Raw genomic sequence first — 15,873 nt, forward strand, 5'->3', positions numbered from 1 at the left:
AGTGTGAGTATTCAGAAACTTGCAACACAAGGGGGGAAATGATCAAAGCCAAGAGTCAGGGGCTTCCCACGAAGGGTTAATATGTTTTCCAGCACCTTGTGTTTGAGGTTTAGATTCTCTGTAAGAGAGTTTTTTTTCTTTTGGGGAAAACCGTAGTTTTTTTAAACAGAAGAAATGACCCTCCAAAAAGTTGCATTTTCTGTCAAATGGTTGCTGTCATTGTCTAAGGGAAACAGCTTAAGGAAAGCAACTCTTAAAAAAAAAAAAAAAAAAAAAAAAAAAAAAAGAAAAGAAAGAAGGAAAGAAAAAAGAAAGAAAAGAAAGAAAGAAAGAAAGAAAAAAGAAAGAAAGAAAGAAAGAAAGAAAGAAAGAAAGAAAGAAAGAAAGAAGAAAGAAAGCAAGCCTAAAAATAAAAACAAAATAAAATCCTTAAGTGATTTGCTATATTTAAGAAACTGTCAATAGGCAGTTCAAGGATAGTAATTCCTACTTGAGTTCCACCATAGAAACACGAAATAATTAGGTCAGTTAAAATGAAAAGCTTACCTTTTAAGGAGAGCAAAAATTATGAAAACAAGAGAGAACTATTTATCGGAGAATTCCCGGAAAAGGAAGTATATGTAACTAGATACTAAAACACCCCTATTGCAGTATTACAGCCAGAGAATTATATAAGAAATGTGTGTCAGAACTGGGATTCCAGCAGGCTAATACTTATCTCCCAACTCAGGAGACTGGTTTGTAAAATCAGTTTCCATTTTTTCCCGAAAAGAACCGAAAGTATCAGAGGCTGGGCTAATTTTTCTATTTCCTATCTGTGGATTCTACAGAATCAATACAAACTTGAGTTCGATTTTCACAATCTCCCATAAGTTGTTGGTTAAATTAGCCAAAAATCCTCTTCCAGCTAGGAAAAATATATACCTGGCAAAACTAATTATATCTGAGCTTGAACTGAAACAGCGTTAGCTAATCTTTCCAGCCTGGATACACCGTTCCAGAAAATATTAATTGAACACCTTGAATCATGGCTGCTGTAAATATCTGAAAGCAGTCATCTCTACACGGGAATTTTCACTTGCAGACACAGGCACGGGAAGACAGATGAAGCAACTACCCCAAACCAGCAGCAAAGGACCATTCTTTTGTTGCTGACCAGGAGGAGTTGAACTTTGCTCCACTTTGGCAAGCGGAGCCAGCCCTCTGGCAGCAACAAGGAGGACAGGACATATTTACCTGCAGGGAGCATCAAAGAGAAACCTGAGGCACCGCAAAACAAAGTGGTCCAGATGCATGGTCTGCGGCTGCAGGCCCCCGGCTGCTTCGGCTAGGCCAGCGGCTGACAAGCAGCCGTCCCCAGGGCGGCCACCCTGCCTTCCATCTTGGGGACTCACCCAGAAAATCCCGCACCCTGCTCCAGGACTCCAGAACTCTTCTAATCCTCCCGAACGCCCACCATTTGTTCTGCATTCATCCAATCAACTTTCCACTGCACATCTTCTCTCCACCGGCGCTCAGACGCCAGGCCACTGCTCATCTGTATGCTAATTATTTTGCCACATGGACAAAAGTAATAATGCTTTCAGACAGGAAACTAACAGGCCTGAAGTCGAAGATGGAAATTAATAAGTTGACACCACTAAACGCTGGCCAGGCTGTTCTGCAAGCCGCGCTGCCTGGTGGAGGGAGCCGAGCCTCGCGGCAGAGCTGGGCATCAGGCAGCAGCTCCCGGGGAGGCCATGGCCGCAGAGCAGGACCAGCTCACCGCTGACTTACCCTGTGGCAGGCTGCATCCTCTAAGCACTACAAAACATATCCATTTCCCCAAATCCTAGTACAGGAGGGAACTTCAGCGCTGAGCTAGATATTTTTCGAGGGATAGCTGTGGATTAAACCGGTAATTTCTAACCTTCCTGTTTATTAAGCTTGCAACACAGTCAGACAAGATTGGGGATGCATGCTGTATGCTTCTTACATTGTACCCACAGGCCCCTAAATCTCTAGAGCAGAATGTGTATCATGTGCAGTGCCGTATTCAATGTAATAGATGAGAACTCTAAATACCGGAGGCAGGCCGGGAACAGTTACCGGTTTAGGCAGTAGATCTAAAAATACCCCCCACCATCATTGATGTTATGGCAAATTCATGCTGTGGCTAAAGAAATCTCACAAAGTCAGCTGCACCCACAGTATTTTACATGGTATTACTGCTTAGCATCACAACAAAACAAAAAGAAGCTCTAAATCCTGCCTGGTGCTTCAAATGCGAGAACAGTTACACAAGAGTTAACTGGAACTGACTCCTAAACCTCTCCGGGGTTGCCAACCACACTCTGCTCTGCTTCAGTAGGAGCTTCTTTTATCACTTTCTCTTAAAACAAAAGACATAAAACTATTTCTCCAAGAAAGTTAACACATCATCAGCCTTTCGGTCTTGTTTGAAGTAAAAAAAAAATATCCGAAAAAGTTCTATCTGAAAAGGCAAGACCAAATAAGATTTCAAAAATACAAAAAGGAACATAGATATATGACTTTCATTAGCATTTTTCCCGTTAAAAAAAAAGTGCTGGTTTTATAGATGGCTTCTTGAGTCAGGCAATAAAAGCTCTAGTCCAGCGGTGACTATGCCACCGCACTCCCTGCAAACCTCTCTGTGATAACACTCACCACTATGAAAGTGCACATTAAATCACAAAGGCTCCTTAGCACCTCCCACTCCGCCCCCCTGGACACCAGCCTTGCAGACACAGACTTCTGTTTAATGACAACTCCACAGCAAGCAGGTATATCGGGTGCCTGCCCACAATGATACGGTCCTGAAGGACTAGCTGTGCTGGAGAACGAGTCCATTGTTGGCTCCTTGCACACCAAACCATGCAATTTTAGGAAGTGTTAGAATTTGTCATCACGTAAGAGCTGAAGATCGTCAGGTAGGCAAGCAAAAACTATTTGCTCAAGTACTTAAGAGATCAGGTGAAATAATTCCAAAGGACTGGAAGTTGCAACAACCAGATAAATCATAGGCAACCTTTAAATAGAAAGAAAGAGATACCTTTTTTGCAGAAGAGTTGGTGGCCATGAAGCAACAGCCGTTCCGCAGTCTATTTCTCCACACATGCAGGGCTATTTCTGCGGTGGAGAACCCATGGCACGTGTTGATCGCTTTTCCCTATACATCCCCACTCCGTCTGCCTGTGCCCACCAGCGCTGTCACTGCCAGCTCACTGTGGAGAGGGAGAGTCTAGGGCAGAACCACCACCAGGGATAAACCACTGCAGGCTTCCCACAGAACACGATGCTGACTGTGGCTTCCGTGGGGGACGGCACTCAAGTCTGAAGTTACCAAGAACACCTCATTCTAGCTTTCAGAGGCGATCCCTCTAAATCCTGAGCCTCTTGCCTGACGTGTTGAGAGCAGACATGCTGCTTACTACAGAGCCTCTAGTTCCTTTCCCACCCAGCCCTGCTGGGGATCACTGCAGTCTGAGAGCGAGAAACGCTTTAGGAGAATACCCTGTACCATTCTGTCTTCTCACAGAACAACACCCCTTACACTTGGACTAAAATATTTTCCTCCCCCTCCCAACTTTTCCAATAATCACCACGTGGGGAATAGGGATTTTTTTTTAAAGAGATACATTTTAGGAAAAATTTTCTAACAGAACAGCCCAATACAGCAATGCTTATCAGTGTTCCTTCACATAATAAATAAGCATCTATGCGTTCTTTCTAGTTTTATAACACCTGGCTTACATTTTCTCTGCCATCTCTGATTACTTCTACAGATACCCTGAGGACTCATTATGATGTCAAAGCTTAAAACAGTTTCATTGTGAAAACAGGCATAGAAAAATCATTGTGTATGCTTGAACAATGCAGGTGTGAAAGAGACACAGAGAGAAGAGAGGGAGGCAAAAACAGACAAACAGGAACAGAGTTAAAGAGAGAGGGAGAGGAAGGGAGAGGGTGAGGGAGAGGGAGGGAGAGGGAGAAAGAGAGAGAGAGAGAGAAGACAGGACACAAAGCATACTCCAAACTGAAACCATGTTGCATTGAAATACAGCGTACTGATGGAAAATGTATAGCTGCTACCTTAAAATAATCTGATATCAGGAAAATCATACAATAAATTACTACAAAAGTATTTAGCATTATTTCTTTTACAAGTTGTGGCCATTATAGGCATTATTTCCAATTTGTACTGTGGGCCAATTTAAAATATCTTTTTTTTTTATATCAGCCACACATGATATTTAGATGTGATTTATCCCCACCACTTCAAAATAAAATTAAAAAAAATAATTTTACACACACACACAATTTTTAGTTTGTGATATCTTTTCTCTTTAGTTTAGTTTGGAATAAATGTAGATCAATGCCAGGTACATTGTTGTGGTAAAGAATATACTATGATGAAACTCAGCTTGCTGAAAAATATGTTAATCATTTGCAAGTTTTGTTCAAGTTTAGCCTCTATTACTCCTTCCTGAGGAATGCTACACCTTTTTTCAAAGAAAACAAAAAGAAGACATTTGTGTAAAGGGCTTTTTAAAAAACTTGAACATAAGAAAGTGCATAATACTATTGCAATCAAATTATAATAAGAAGTAATTGGATTATAAGAATTTACCAAAACTGAAGATCTTTCTTTCTGAATCTGCCATTCATTTGCTTCCTGGACAGACTTCTGGTGAGACTTAGTATCAAGGCAGACTTCATGACTAAGTAGTAGATACACTTGAAAATCCGGTTATTGATTGGAATTGTAGCCCTGAACTCAAGAGGATAGCCCGACGAGCCACACTTCAGGGTCAGAGCAGGGTGGTCTGCACCAAAAAGTGTCTCGCTAGTCCCTCTTATTCCACTGAGTGGGTTTCTTAATATAAAATATTTAAGAGTAACTAAAATGTTAAGTTGTTTGAAGTTAAAAATGTAGCCATCAAAATATATAATAAGTAAACAAAGTATTTTAGGTGATGTACTATGTTTCTTGAAACAATGCCTCTCCCACAAATCAGATTATCCTACAGGTAGAGTTGGAAATCTGGTTTACCCATGTGACTTTGAAAATATTATTTAGGCAACAAAATAAATTTTTCACAGAAAACTGGTTTGGATTTTTAAATCACACATGTCAAATATTTCTAAAAACAAATCAACAAATAGATTGTTAACTCTAAATTTTAAGTATAGTTTTAACAAATAGAAAAACTTTAAAAAGCCTTGAAGTTGCAAAATAACATTTCTTTTCCCTAATCTATTGAAAATTGGCATAGAAAACAGACATAAAACATCAGGCATATTCAGTAGTAAAGTATGAAATATAAATATTTTCAAGACAGAAAATAAACAAATAAATAAATAAATAAATAAGCTAGGTGAAAAACACAACAGGAACAATGAAAGCCAGACACTGAAAAGGCCCCTTTTCTGAAAATGCCCACATTTTCCTAAAATCATGCTTGTTCAATTTTACAATCCAAAAGGAAATTGTGTGCTCATACTCCTTTAGGAATTTTGGTACACCACACATACATAATCACAAATTATTGGGCCTTCAACTTTGATTTCAGCTTCTAACACACATTTGTGAAATCAGACTAAGTTTTGCTGTAGGATGCAAGTTTAACTCAAGAGAAGTTGAAATTCATGTTTCATGTATACTTTTTGCCTTACTGGCTCATCTTGATAATCCTGGCTCATCGTTTCAAAAATAAATTTTATCAATAATTAAATAAATTTCCTTTACAAAAAAGATTTTCTATTTGAAAGACATGTCTACCTAGTGTTTACAGTTTTTCAATTCACAATTGTACATATGCAAGTAATTTTAATGAAATCATATGTTTGGTAATTTGGAAAGTAGGGTAAAATTTTTATGTGCAAAATAAAATACAGAGATTGCATATCTTTTCTGTCACCATCTTCAAAACACCCAATTGTGACCATAAAGGCTGTTCTTGCTTCTACCTCAAAGAGCACAATCATTAAGGTGATGAAAGTGAGCCATTTTTACATTGCCAGTAAACTAGTAGGAAGTCAGTCACTGCTGAATGTAATTGCTATCAGCAGCGGACAGCTCCCGGTGCTGAAAGGGAAAGGGAGAGAAGACTTGCTCACAATAGCTCACTCAACCAGCCTTTGAAAAATCACAGCAAAACTGAATGAGGTGGCAAGTGCTCAGGCTGAATAGCCCTGTCTACAGAACAATGGCAGCCAGCTCCAAATCCCACTATAATCACATTAATGAGATTAATCAGTGAATTAGCAGCAGTCAAATGTCAGGGAGGCAAGGAAGAATCCAACCAAGATTGGTAATTAACTTTTTTTTTGGGGGGGGAGGGAAAAATCAACTATACTACCTCCTAGTTTTCTCAGAAGTTGACAATTTTCCTTTACAAATCTGAAGACTACATGTACTGATCAAAAGGCAACAGCATAATCCTTCATATTATAATATAGATCCAGGTATCACGTTACCAAGCTTCAACTATAGTCCTCTGAGAAAAGTGATGTCACTTTAAATAATCTTCACAAACTATCAGGCTTTTATTGTTTTGAACTTTCTAAGTATGAAATTAATATTTAAAATGAAATCATTTCTGTAACACTCAAGCTAAAATATAAAAAAAATGGCTGATTTAAAAAGGAAGGATTACATAACAGCTGCTTTGCTTATGAGTGTCTGTGATACTGTGGCGAGAGTTTTTAAAAAGTGCCATCAAGTAAGGAACTATTATACAGACATATCAGCAATTGTCTATTGTCTCTAATAAAGAAAGTATGTATCTACAGTACCACCTTAAGGAGGATTTCAACCAATTAACCTATTGTACTTGAGATCATAGAGTCATACACTTTCCTTCAGGTCAATTAGAAAAAATAAACATTCTTTTCCCTAGAACATGTCACTCAGTAGTGTGTATCATATACAATCAACACTTTGTATTCAAAGTTCTGAAGAGGTGAAAACTTACAGGGATGCAATGGAAATATTTTTCGAAAAAGGATATTGTACAAAACACTTTTTAAAGTAATCACATTTTTATCTGCAGGGAGACATGCTCTATTTATCATTTAAATAGCTGCATAACTTTTATAAAGTTGAAAAATTAGAAAGACTCCCTTATGCCTATAAGGATGGAGATAGGGTGCTTTTGTCTATGAAGTTAATTTTGTTCAGTAAAATACACTTAAACATAAGAGCTCTTATAAAAAATATTTTTACTCAAAGTAAATAAATAACTTAAAAATTCTACTGATTACATAGAATGGTTTTAGTGGCACAAGAAATTGTCATGGCTAATTTAATACTAAATTCAAAAGCAGTGCTCTATATTTTGAATAAGTATCATATGAATATTTGCCTATATATTTATTTCTTTATTAATGTCTATCTTGAAACTAAAGTTTGCAGTTTGAGCTTCTAGTTTATTAATTTAAGTTGCGTTAGAAGACATATTTCTGTTACAACTGAAATAATGTTTCATCACTATGAACTTCAGACATTTAGGTTATAGTTAATTTGAGTTTCTCAGTTTAGATAATGTAAGTCAACTTTCTTACCACTAGGCAAATGTAACATTACATCAAGAATATCTAGTGCTTTAACAGCCTTTGTAACAATGCTCTGCTTTATTTGTAATGGAAAGGAACCCAGTAAAGTCTCTGGGAAGTTTTTTTTTCAGTCCTGGCAAAACATCCAAGTATTGTCCATGCAGCAAGTTTTTTATAAATAAACAACATCACAGTTAAGGCATGCATCTTAATACCCATTTTGCTGTAAAGAGAGACTTCTGTGGATTACAAACTCTCTCACCCAGGAACATTTCAGCTCCCAGCCATGCTGTAAAAATAACTTTAAAAAGAAGCAAACAATAGACACCGCAGCAGCAGCCCTTGGACTCCGGGAAAACATTCGCTGTCCACCAAGTCCACAGAATTAACCTAACGAAGATCACATACCTCACAACATGACCACAACCGCTCCCAAGTTAAAGACCAACTCAATGCTGTTAACTGTGCTGGCTCAATAGACACCAAAAGAAAAGAAAACCCTTTTCCACCACAAGTTTGAAAGGAGTATGAGGAATATGCCTACCACCGAGATGCAGAAAAGGTTGCTTTTTGTCTTCAGTGAATATTGACACCATAACCCATAGTCCAGGGAATAAAACATAAAATAAAATACACCCACCAACAATGAGTAAAAAAATCAGGGGGCTTCAAGAAGGCTGCGAGGAAAGCTCTCTCTCTGCTTAGTGTGCAGTAGCTTAGGGAAAAAATGTCGCCCGGGCAGGACTGACAAATGCAGCGCGATCGGCTCGCGGGCCTGAGGGATCTGTTTCACTTCCACATGCGTCCCCTGATGCACACACTCCCACTCATGCTCTCGATATGCTTTTTTTTCTCCACATTTTTTTTCACGAGCTCCAAATCCCCGGCATATGACCTTCTGTTAAATAGATAAAAAAAAAATTGCTTATCAGTCATGCAAATGAGGCTGAATTCATTTTCCACAACAGATGGCCTCATAGATAATGATGATGGAAGAGAGAAAATTGAATGTCTCTCACAAGGTGGCCATGGCAACCGAGAGCAGAATAATATCAATAATAAGCTCACTGCATAATAAGGTTGTCAATCCCACAAATCAAAGTCTCCAGCTAAATCAGGTATACCACCCCAGCTAGTTACCAGGTAAATAGATAGATAGATAGATAGATAGGTAGATAGATAGATAGATAGATATTGCAGTTTACAGTGACCATGAAGAAAACTAGAATTTCACGGCATTCTGTGGAAATGCGCGCGCACGCGCGTGCGTGTGCGTGTGTGTGTGTGTGTGTGTGTGTGTGTTTCATTGGAGGGGGGTGGTTTGATAATGAAATGACAATGTGACATATTTCTTCTTTATTTTTGTTTCATTATATTTTCTGTAGTGGACTTGGTTTCGGGAAGGATTTTTAAATAGCCGCGTTGAAATCTGGAATATGGGCTGCGGCCTCTCCTGCCCCTCCGCTCCCCCGCTCTCCGGGTCCGCTGTTCTGTCTGTGCTGCCCTGACGCAGTAGCAGCTCGCCTCAGGCTTCCACCTTGGCTCCCAGGGGGACATCCTGCAAAATGAATCAGCAGCCATCCTGAGCAGGCTGATTAAAATGAAAATGGCAAGGCACATGTCTGGGCGGAACTGGAGCTCGGCTTTGCTGCCTGTCTGGCAAGCATGCTCAATATAGCTCTTGCTAATAATGGCTTACTGCCTTTCGTTTTTTAAAAAGGTATCGCCCTTTTTCCCCTTACCCGACTGGTGTTGGAGTATGTGTGTGCATGTGGGTGGGTGTGTGTGCGCGTGTGCGTGTGGCCGGGGGTGGGGGGATGGGGAGGGATTGTTCGATTCTTCTCATTTTCTGCGCTCACATACAGACTGCCTGCCTGGCAACACTATTATTGTAAAACTGAACTTACCTCTGTCATTCTTTTGGGGAGGGAGGTGGTTGATAAGTCTCAGGGTAAAAGGGCCAGTTATAAACTCAAGGCGCCTGAAAGACCAAGTCACCATTTTACACCTAGATACAATAATTTCTAACTGAATCCGAGGCAACAGACCTTGAGAGAACGCTAGCTGCTTCACAGGCTCACAGTTGGACTCTGAAATGCAACCTATTTCTGTTTCAAACATTTGCAACCAACCTGCTACTGTATCCCAGATATTATGCAACACAAAGCATCCAAAATAGGAAAATGAAAGCTGACTAACTGATGCAATAATCTAACAAATTTAATACAAATAAATTTGACTTTTTTCTCAAAATTCTCAGGCATAGCTTTAATATAACCCTCAAATAAGCTATATTTTTCAGTACCTCTGTCAAATTTTTCTGTTTTTTTTAAGGCATTCTGGAAATTAGAACATTATCATCTCTCATAAAAAATGGCTTAAAAATTAGAACCAAGGGTTTTCCTGAATTCATTATACTTTATTTTTCCTCTACATTTTTTTTCTAAGTTACTAACAATCTTTCAATTTTGCTGTCTTAATTTTCCTTCTTGATTCCTTTTGGTAACAAATGCATGATGTGTGTGTGTGTGTGTGTGTGTGTGTGTGTGTACTTATTTTTGCCTTTAGTAATTCTTCTCTCCGAGCTGTGATCTTTCTTCTCCTGCACTCCAGCCCTGTGCTGCAGCGTGAATCAGAAATCAATAGAGCTGCCCTAATGGAGACTCCACTCGGCACGCGGCGAAGCAGCTGCAGGCTTCTCCCGCCCTCCTTCTCTGCCTCCCTCCCTCTCCCTCTCTCTCTCTCTCTCTCTCTCACACACACACACAGAACTAATGACGTCTGTGCAGCTTTTTCAGCTGATTGGGCAGCACATCGGATGTTCTGTGGAGCAAAGAATAGGAATCATTTACAGTCGGTGGAAAAAAAAATGGGAGCATGTATTCTCCTGTGTCTCAGACACTGATCCTGAGCTCCCCAGATAACCAGTCACAGATAAGGGACAGTTCTTCAGGTTATGTGGTCACTATAGAGTAAAGGAAGACTCCAAAATGGTCGTAGGAGGAACTGTAGCACAATGGGAATGTTTCCATTTTATAAAGGACAAAGCATTTCTCTAAAAAAAGCAAGCAGAATAAAATGTACAGAAAATTTGTATGTTTAGGTCAAATCGTGAACTCCACTGCACTATTTTTAAGGGTTTGAGTATGCAATGTAATATTATTTTAAAATACTTCCAAATACACTTTTTAAAATAAGGTAAAAATGAATATATGTGTGTATACATACACGGACACACAGTTAATGTGTTTCTCTGTGTTAGCTTAGCTGTGTTGGCAGTAAGTTCAATTTTCTTAGTTAAAATTTATCCCCAAATATCTTATAGTAAGAAATCAATAAACTCTAAAGATACTAAGGCATGATATTTTAAATCACAGGCTTATGTATGTGACTATGTTCTTTAGACATATGTACATGTCTATGAAAATACACTGTCTATTGGATATAGGGCGCCTGCACATATGTAAACATGCATGCACGAACATGTGTGCACGCACACACATGCATGCACAAGCACGGTATTGTTTCAACCGCTCTTGGTTACCTGCAGCCGTAGGTGTATGTCACTGAAAGGACAGGCTCCCGCGTCGCTGAGCGAGGCACCTGGTGTTGGCCATGAAGGAAAGGTATTCTGGAGTCTGCAGCGCAGGGTGTGCCTCTCCCTCATCACCCCATCGGTGTCTGCTGCATCTTACCGACAACAACTGTCCAGCCGAGTCTGCGTCCAGAGCAGCATCTGGCTCTTTCCATACATCCCTTGCAAGACTTCAGAGCCTGAGATGCCAACACTCGAATGGCTTAAGAGAAGGGAAAATGTAAAGGGGTCATGAGGCCACAGAGCACAACAGGGGAGCATTTTGCAGTTACATTGTAGGTACACTTAATAAATTAAGATTTCTTAAAAAATGAATCTGGTGCTCTGCAGTTGGTAAAGTAAATAAAACCCTTAGGACACATCAGGACCAGGGAGTACCCCAAAAGCTATTTAGATTAAAGGTCTTACTGTAGTTTGCAATTAAACCATACAATGCATCATTCTGCTTCCAAATATCTATCATGCTCTTCCTTAAATTATTTCTAATATGGTATGTTGCCCTTAGATGTCCATTGCCTTTCTGTATTAGGAAATGCAGCTTGTAGCTTTTCTTATTAATTAATTAGTAGCTTATCAATTAACTACTTTGTAAGAGGAAGTACATATGCAGCCCCTTTTAATTGGCATGTTCTCCAATTTAATACAAAGAAAACAAATTCCAGGTGCTATTGTGTCTTGAACTATAAACCCACAGGCAATAAACAAGGCTGTGCTCCAGCTGTCAGCTGCATATCCTGGTCTTTCCAACCAACAGTGAATGGATCTCTGGACTTGTGGCCAGAGTCGGTCTCAACATGATATGTACCTACAGGGGACTTTACGTTTCTTCAGATGCCATGGTTCACACGAAGGCAAAGAATGGGGACCAGATCTCCATGTAAAGCGTGAGGATGACCTTTCTGAGTTTTGGTATAGGAAGCTCATGACATTGTCCCTATATATCTTTTTTTTACTTTTCTACTTTTCTTCAGAATTATGTCTGCATCAATGGTGGAACAGTGTGATAGAAAAGGGAGTCTTGGACTAACTTAGGACAGTAGCAAATAGGATAAATCATCACAACTGGGTAGTAAACAGTTAAAACCCTGGCACTCAGACACCATGATGTCAAAGTGTACTCTATGCATACTAGGGGCGACATAGCCCCCCCCCCCCCCATTAACAGCTGAACTTTCTGAATTAGGCTTATATGAGATAAGAGCTACTTTAGTAATATACCAAACAATGATCAAGATGGGAAACCCATCTTCATTGCAGGGAATTAGCTTTAATCAAGCAGTACGCCTATAGAATGTTCAACAGCAAATAGTAAAAAGGACTAAGGTGTGGGTGCTTTACTTGAAAAATAGAGGGGTGAGAAAGAAATCTGGGGGTCATAGCACAAAGAGTTGGCACATCAAGTATAGTTGTAGGCAGATGGAAGTTAGTTGTGTAATCTCAGTGCACTGGGTAGATCATTACCTTGCTGGGACTCATGGGTGTGCTTTGGAATCTGCCTTGGATTGACGATTCTATTGCATGTTAATAGATCCTGGGGTTTTCTAAAGCATTCGTATTCAGACCTCTTGGCCTGACTTTATAAAGCTGGTCAATTTTTGTCAAGATATATAGATATAAATTGTATCAAATATAATTCTGAGATTTAAGAGGGCATCGAGAATTTAAGGTTTAGATGATTACAGCCAAAAAACTAAGATAATCTATAAAATATATTTATTTCATCCCCAAGTTCATAATTTTAAGAACATGAGCTACAGTTTTATAAAACAAGTACTCTCCTGACCCACTGTCTCTGAATTCTCTAACATCTGGAGTCTTTATATCACATGTTCTCACCCATAATCATACGTTTAATACATCTACAACTATCCAAGATATTTGAGGAAAGAAACATGCTTCTGAGCTTATGAGTGCACGGTGATTGTGCCATACAAGACAGGTACTTCTTGCACTGTGATAGATTCTCCAGTTCACATAGGGGCCTCGTCACTAAATTAAGAAATTGAGAGACAAATTTTAGACCTTTTACCTTATTTGGAATGGAATTATTCTTCATTGTACTGAAAACAGTAATAAGTATCATGCATATCTAGAACAGGTTTTGTATCAAAATCCTTAGGAAAAGAGAATCTAGAAAACCCATGGGTGCAGAGAAGATACTAGGGATAAACAAGAGATACCACATCCCCTCATCCTTGCTGCAGTAAACTTACTCACTCTCCTTGAGTTTCCAGCATCCGAACCTCTTCCCAATATCCAGAACCTCCCCAACATTTGAGTATCCTTAGTAGAGAAGAACTGCCTCTTACTACAGAGACTAAAATTACTAGGTATTTTTTTTTTTTCTAATTTCCCTTACAGCTAAGATGTGGGCACATGACTTATGACCTGCCATTATGATGTGGCCATCCCAAATTATGAATTTCAAGTTGGTTGCACAATGAAGTGTGGCCTTCAAAACCCTTTTCATGGTAATGGCAGCAGTTTAGTGCAATTGATTTATGGAGAAGAATGTCAGTGTCTTGTGCGATGGTGGTGGCGTCAGTATCCTAACTGAACCAGCTCTGCTGCATATTTTCAGGCATTGCTGCCAATGAGCTAGCCTCCAAGTCTGACATTTCAACTGTCCTGGCAGTTCTATCTTTCTACTCAAGTCAGCATCATATTTACTTATAACAAGTATACTATGTGATACACATATTGGTACTTAGAATGTAGCAGGTAAGTCAAAATAGGATAAAGGGGAGCAATCAAGATTCATTATTTCACTTGTAGACTTGTAGAGAACATCCAGCGAGATGGGAATTTGCTACTCATGGTACCTAGGGTCAAAACAATTAAATTATCTGCTATGGTCATATGGGATCATTTGCTGGACTAAGAAGGGTGGTATACAAAAGTCCTGTCTGATTTGCAAAACTAAAGTAACTTGATATCTGTGAATGGGGGTCTGATGTGAGTGCCACCATGAAGATTCCACGTTCTTCACCTGATCCCAGAAATGAGTAGATTCCCAGACCCATGGTACTGAGAATAAGGGTGTCTTTGAAGAAAGACCTTGCAGTAACATCACAAAAACAAACGATCCTTTCTCAGACGGAGCAGCCATTTGTCAGAGAAATTATAGGCATCATTGAACACTGGCTTCACCTAGTTCCTGAGAACCCAGAATATCACTTGGCCTACTGGATAAAGTGGGGTCTTATGGGGAGGGAAGCCGGTGACACATTAGGTCAGTGAGGCCTTGAAATCTCCCTATGTTTCCCCCAAATTCCTAAGGGTAGAGGTGAAAAATACATATTCAATAATTGGCAGAATCTGCACCTTAGATCCATAAAAATTGGACTATCCACAGAGTAAACCCAAAGTATGTGGTATTGCTGGAGAATCACACATGTTAACACCACCAACAAAGTCTAGTCTTAAAAGATGCAGTGATGGGATTCTCATCTTGTCTTATCCCCTTTGATTCACTGGTGCGGTAGTAGGCAGGACAGGGCTCTTGGAGAATGGTGGTGACACAGTAAGCTCAAGCCAGGGGCATAATAGTCTATTCAAGCAACTCAACACAGCTCCGAAGCACAAGGAATTGGATTTTATCCCAATAAAAGAGAAGACTATGAGGAGCAAGATGGTGGAGGAGTAGGAGACCTGGATTTCGTCTGGTCTCAGGAATTCAGCTGGATAGGGATTAAACCATTCTGAACACCTATGAATTCAACAGGAGATTGAAGAAAAGAATAGCAACAACTCTCTGAACAGAAAAGCAACCACTTTCTAGAAGGTCTTTTCTGATTTGTTTAGAGTATATTTTCTGGGGACGTTGTTACCCTGTTAGCATTTTGTTCTCTCATTCATCTATTCTCCTCTGGACAAAATGACAAGACAGAAAAAATCACCTCAACAAAAAGAACAAGATGTAGTACCGACTGCCAGGGACCTACTCAATACGGACATTAGTAAAATGTCAGACCTAGAGTTCAGAATCATGATTTTAAAGATACTAGCTGGGCTTGAAAAAAGCATGGAAGTTATTAGAGAAACCCGTTCTGGAGAAATAAAAGAACTAAAATCTAACCAAGTCGAAATCAAAAAGGCTGTTAATGAGGTGCAATCAAAATGGGGGCGCTAACTGCTAGGATAAATGAGGCAGAAGCGAGAATCAGTGATATAGAAGACCAAATGATGGAAAATAAAGAAGCTGAGAAAAAGAGACATAAACTACTACTGGATCACGAGGGCAGAATTCGAGAGATAAGCGATACCATAAGATGAAACAACATTAGAATAATTGGGATCCCAGAAGAAGAAAGAGAGAGAGGGGCAGAAGGTATATTGGAGCAAATTAGAGCAGAGAACTTCCCTAATTTGGGGAAGGAAACAGGCATCAAAATCCAGGAGGCACAGAGAACCCTTCTCAAAATCAATAAAAATAGGTCAACACCCCGAAATCTAACAGTAAAACTTATGCATCTCAGAGACAAAGAGAAAATCCTGAAAGCAGCTCGGGAGAAGAGATCTGTAACCTACAATGGTAGAAACATTAGATTGGCAACAGACCTATCCACAGAGACCTGGCAGGCCAGAAAGGACTGGCAGGATATATTCAGAGCACTAAACGAGAAAAATATGCAGCCAAGAATACTATATCCAGCTAGGCTGTCATTGAAAATTGAAGGAGAGATAAAAAGCTTCCAGGACAAACAAAAACTAAAGGAATT

At 39.5% G+C, this 15,873-nt stretch overlaps 1 protein-coding gene across 13 annotated transcripts in view; it reads right to left on the reverse strand.

Moving 5' to 3' along the window:
* MYT1L (myelin transcription factor 1 like) overlaps positions 1-8,506 on the reverse strand; it is a 418,649-nt gene extending 410,143 nt beyond the window's left edge. For 2 of the 13 annotated variants that reach the window (XM_032430012.1, XM_032430004.1), the window contains exon 1: positions 8,198-8,506. The gene's annotated coding sequence lies outside the window, so the exon portion shown is untranslated. The other 11 variants (XM_032430003.1, XM_032430011.1, XM_032430013.1 and 8 more) reach the window with 9 other exon arrangements.
* Positions 8,507-15,873: the final 7,367 nt, after the last annotated feature.

Source organism: Phoca vitulina, unplaced genomic scaffold (genome assembly GCF_004348235.1).
Source record: "Phoca vitulina isolate PV1807 unplaced genomic scaffold, GSC_HSeal_1.0 scaffold42, whole genome shotgun sequence".
Taxonomy (NCBI): Eukaryota; Metazoa; Chordata; class Mammalia; order Carnivora; family Phocidae; genus Phoca; species Phoca vitulina.